Below are 6000 nucleotides of genomic sequence, written 5' to 3'. Positions count from 1 at the left end.
TTACTTACCCTTTTCTGCCCTTCCTAAAGAGCCCCCCTTTTCCCATTTCCCCATCGGATCACTTGTAACTGTTGTACCCCTTACCCTCCTACCACCTTCTTCTGCATTCACCTCTCACCTTCCAAAAGAGATCCCTTTATCATTTTCCCAACCACATTGCTTGTACCCTGCTATTCTTCTCTCTATTTCTCCCAGCTCCTCTACCCTAGCAAAGGCCCTGTTTTAACGTCCTAGGTCCTGCAGAAACAAGATATGGACTCACATCTGATGACTTGGGTCTTGGAGGCTCCAATGAGAGTACAAGAGACCGTTGTCTTTCTGGGTGTGGGTTTCCTCACTCAATATGATCATTTCTTGTTCAATTCATCTACCTGCAAAGTTCATGATTTTGTATTTCTTTATCACTAAGTAGTATTCCAGAGTGTACATGTACCACATTTTCATTACCCATTCATTGGCTGTAGGACATTTATATTGTTTTCGTTTTCTAGCTGTCGTGAATAGAGCAGCAATAAACATGGCTGAGCAAGTAGCTGTGGAGTGGATGTCAAGTCCTTTCAAGCAAATACCAAGGAGTGGTATGCCTGGGTCATACAGTAGATTTATTTTTAGCTTTGAGAATTCTCCACATTAATTTCCATTGTGGCTGCACCAGTTTGCAATCCCACCAACAGTGAATGAGGGTTCTGTTTTCCCCACACCCTCTCCAGTATTTGTTGCCCATTGTTTTGTTGAACTGTACCATTCTAACTTGGATAAGGTTATATCTCCAAATTATTTTGATTTTCATTTCCCTGTTTTCTAGAAGTGATGAACAATGTTTTGAGATATTCTTAGCCATTCTTTTTTCTTCTTTTGAAAATTTTATATTCAAGTCCCGGGTCCCTTTTTTTTTGAATGGGTCATTTTTTTACTCTGTTTTCTGAGTACTTTGCATTCTCTAGGTATTAAACCTCTGTTAGATGTGTGGCTGGCAATGATTCTTTTCCATTCTGAAGGCTTCTTCTTCACCCACCTGATGGTTGCTTTTGCTGGCAGAGCTTTTTAGTTTCATGGTGTCACTTATTCGTGGCTTAATTCTTCTGTAAATGGAGCTCCACTCAGAAAGTCCTTTCCTGCACCTGTATCATGTAGGATGCTGCCTATGTTTCTTTTAGCAGTTTTAGTGTTTCATGTTTCAAGTTCAGGTCTTTGATCCATTTGGAGTTAGGTGTTGTGAAAGGTGATAGATGTGGGTCTAATTACCCTCTTCTGCATGTGGGCATCCAGTTTTCTCAGTGCCAGTCTCCTGTCTCCGGCTTATGTTTTAGGTAGACCAAGTCTTAAGTGGCCGAAGTTGTGTGTGCTCAGGCTTGGGTCTTAATTCCATTGTTCTACTTGTCACTTTTGTGCCAGTGTTGTGTTGTCTTTCTTACTGTGGCTCTATATTACATCAGTGGTTCTCAACCTTCCTAATGCTGTGACCCTTTAATCCAGTGCCTCATGTTGTGGTGACCCCCCAACCATAAAATTGTTTTGTTTCTGCTTCATAACTGTAATTCTGCTACTGTTATGGATTGTAATGTAAACATCGGATATGCAGGATGTCTGATATGCAACCCCCAGGGGGCCATGAGCCCCAGGTTGAGAACCATTGTACTATTCTCTAAAGCCCTGGAATTGTCATCCCTCCAGCATTGGTCTTTTTTTCTCAGGACTGCTATTCAGGGTCTTTCACACTTCCATAAGAATTTTAGGATACTTTTTACTATTTTTGTGAAGAATTAGATGGGGATTGCTTTGAATCTGTAAATGGCAATTGGAAGAATGGTCATTTTTACAATGATAGTACTACCAATCCATAAACATGAGATATCTTTCCATTTTCTGTTATCTCTGTAGCTTTCTTCAGAACTTTAAAGTTTTAATTGTAGAGATCCTTTTCTTCATTGGTGAGGTTTATTCCTAGGTATTATATTTTCTTCGAGGCAGTTATGAATGGGAGGTCATCCATGATCCCTCTTATATTTGTTGCTAGTATATAGAAAAGCTGTTGATTTGTATAATTAATTATGAAGTTTCTTTATTTTTTCAGATGATCTGCCTATTGGAGAAAGTGGAATTGAAATTACTTACTGTTAATGGGTTGATATTAATATGTGTCTTTAAATCCAGGAGAATTTTTATAAAATTGGGTGCATCCATAAATGTTTAGGATAGTAATGTCTTCTTGGTTAACTGCTCCCTTAATTAGAATGAAGTGTCTCTTTATCTCTTCTCATTTGTTTTAATTTGAAGTCTATTTTGTTAGATACTAGGATAGCGAAGACTGCTTGCTTCTTGGTCCCATTTGATTGGAGTACTTTTGTCCATTCATTTACTCTAAGAAAATGCCTATATTAAAACTAAGATATTACTGGTTATCTTTTTTTTTTTTTTCCGAGACAGGGTTTCTCTGTGTAGCTTTGGAGCCTTTCCTAGAACTCACTCTGTAAACCAGGCTGGCCTTGAACTCACAGGGATCCACCTGCCTCTGCCTCCTGAGTGCTGGGATTAGAGGTGTGGGTCACCACCGCCAGGCACCTGCATTGTTTCTTGAGTCAGGGTTTTACCCTATAGCCAAGGCTAGCCTCCAAATCTCAATCTTCCTGCTTCAGCCTTCTGATTGCTGGGATTACAGGCATGTGCTACTACATCTGGTTTGGAATGGAATGTCACTAACCATATAAAACCACTACCAGTAGCCAGAAAGTTAAAAGGAGACAATTTAATTTGTCTAAAATAAAAAAGATTCAACTTATTTAAGAAGAGACAGATCCCGACAGCTCCAAATGGACTAAGAGAGCCTTAATCCAGTAACTGATGGAAGCAAATGCAGAGATCCACAACCAAGCAGCAGGCGGAGCTCCAGGAATCCAGTTGAAGAGAGGGAAGAAGGATATTATGAGCAAAGGGGATCAAGATCGTGATAGGGAAATCTACAGAGACAACTGAACCAGGCTCCTGGGAGCTCATGAACTTTAGGCTGACAGCTGTGGAACCTGCATAGGACCAGACTGGATCCTCTGCATACCGGAGACAGTTGTGTGGCTGGGTCTGTTTGAGGGACCCCTGGCAGTGAGATCAGGATCTATCCCTGGTGAGTGCATGAGCCGTCTTTCTGGAGCCCATTGCCTATGTTCAGACACCTTGCTCACCCTTGATGCAGCTGGGAGGGGTTTGGTCCTGCCTCAACTGAATGTACCAGGCTTAGCTGCCCCCACATGGGAGAACTTACCTTGTTGGAGGAGGAGAGGAGGGGTAGGGGTTGGGGGAGAAGGCAGGTGTAGGGGGAGCAGGGAGGAGGGATTAAAGGGGGATCTATGGTTGATATGTAAAATGAATAAAAAAAAAGAATATTTATATATATATATATATATATATATATATATATATATATATACATATACACTAAGATGTGTTTCTTGTAGGCAGCAGATAGATGGATTGTGTTACTTGATCCATCTAGAGTCATCTGGGAAGAGAGAACCTCAACTGAGCAACATCTCCATCAGATTACCTGTAGGCAAGTCTGTGGTTCATGTTCTTGATTGGTGCCTGGTGTGGAAGGGGCCACCTTATGAGGAGATGATACTATAAGAAAGCAGACTGAGCAAGTCATGAGAATCAAGTCAATAGGCAGTATTGCTCCATGGCCTCTGTTTTAGTTCCTGCTTCTAGGTTCCTGCCTTGAGTTCCTGCTTTGGCTTTCCTCAATGATGGACTATGATCAGGACATGTAAACCAAATAAACCCTTTCCTCTCCAAGTTGCTTTTGGTCATGGTCTTTATCACAGCAATAAAAAGCAAATTAAGACAACTCCAAACGTGGCTCCTGAGCTTATTCTTAGAGCTTGACACTGTGAGTCTGCAATGTGTAAGTTCAGAAGCATGGATAGAGAGGGAAGGAATCCATGCAGTGCTTTTATCATTATACTGATTTACTTATTCTTCATGATTCCCCTCTGACAATTAAAGGGAGCCACTTCTACCTTTTTCTGTTTCACACTAGAACCCAGCATGGTTACTTTTCTGTGGCTGTGATGAAACACCATGACCAAGGCAACTTATAGAAGAAAAAGTTTATTTGAGCTTCAAGTTCCAGAGGCTTAAAGTCCACAATGTCAGGAACAGCCTGGCAGCAGGCAGCAGGTATATCAATGGGAGAAAAGCACAAGGTGGAGAGAAAAAAAAACTGTTACGGGCTATCTCCGGTGCCATCCTTCCTCCAGCAGGATTGTACCCTCTACACCTCCCCAGATAGCTTGGGGACAAAGTGTTCCAATATCTGAGACTATGGGGGATATTTCTCAATCAATCCTCCACACTGAGAACAAGAAGGCTGTGACTTCTCACTGCGTGTATGAAAACAAATGGAGTGTTTATACTTTGCACTGCTACAAGCAGTCTTTCAGTGGATATACGCTTTTTCCTCATCTACCAGCAGTATTCTAATCCTAACACAAAGCTTGATTGCTACTCTGAGAACCTGAACAGAGGGAGAAAAAAAATCTGTCAAGCTCACTATCTCTTCCCGAAAACTGGTAAACTCAACAAATTACTTCTGCATTCTCTGGGACCCCAAAGACACAGGAATGACAGTGAAATTTAAAAAAAAAAAAAAAAAAACCAAAGTTCCGTAAAAGCAGTTGTCCACTGAGAGTGAATATCCATAAACAGCACTCAAGAAGAACACTAGCTTAGATTGTATCACTGTAAACTTTTCACACACACACACACACACACACACACACACACACACACACACACACATCTATATAGGTGCTGGTGAGATGGCTCAGTGATTAAGAGTACTGACTGCTAACTCTTCTTCCAGAGGACTGGAATTCAATTCCATCACCTACATGGCAGCTCACAACCATCTGTAACTCTAGTTCCAGGGAATACAACATCTTCTCCTGGCCTCTGTATACACAGGGCTTCTAGGCAGTGCACAAACATATATGCTAGTCAAACACCTAGACACATAAAGGAAATTTTTATGTTCTTGTATTGAGCTTAGCATATAGAATATTATTCCCTGAAGTTCCTGGATATTACATATGTATTTGGGGATAAACACAAGCCATAAAGTGCTTTTCTTAAATAAACTGAACAAATCCATTTATTTCAGGAAATACAGGAACTCCACTGACTTTCATATTTAAATAGTAATAAAACTATTCACTTTCATCCTCACAAAAAGCAGACATGAAAGTGAGAAGGAGACTTAGAGAAAATAGGATGGAAGAGTGGCTAAAAGGGTGGAGGAATGGTTAAAAGGTCAACAACTTATTATACATGTGGATGAAACTGCCAGAGAACAAAAAACAAATAATAAAAGTCACATTTTCCATAAATTACAATGTATGTATGCTATGTTAAAAAGAAAGCAATGCTATACTTTCTAACAGCATACTGATTATAATAGTGACTATGTAAGCAGGAAAATGATAGAAAAAGGATATCTCTTAAGGCTAAGCCAGAAAGTACAATCAGAATCCCATTAATGGTTTTCATAATGATACAGAATGAATTGGATGCCCACAAGAAACAAGTCACTGATCCTTTAATCCACTGGGATTTTGGAGTTCATTTTTCCACCCATAGGACTCATTGTAACATTACTGATACACTAACCTTAACAAGACACAGAGGAAAAGAAGAAACATTCACTGTTGTTTTAGAAGGCCAGCATGATCTCCATAATAAAACTGAATGAAATTTGTTTTTAATTACCAAACAACCTCATTCAGTTGACTTGAATTCAAAATTTCTAAATAAAACTTCGTTTGTTTGTTTCAAAACAGGATCTCTGTACAACAGCCCTGGCTGTCCTGGAACTTACTTTGTAGACCAGGCTGGCCTTGAACTCACAAAGATCTTGCCTCTGCCTCCCAAGTGCTGGGATTAAAGGCATGAGCCACCACACCAAGCTAAATAAAACATTTATTTTTAAAATTTATAAAGAGGAATCACAAC

Source organism: Peromyscus leucopus, chromosome 9 (genome assembly GCF_004664715.2).
Source record: "Peromyscus leucopus breed LL Stock chromosome 9, UCI_PerLeu_2.1, whole genome shotgun sequence".
In the NCBI taxonomy this organism is placed as follows: domain Eukaryota; kingdom Metazoa; phylum Chordata; class Mammalia; order Rodentia; family Cricetidae; genus Peromyscus; species Peromyscus leucopus.
This window is presented reverse-complemented; position numbering follows the sequence as displayed.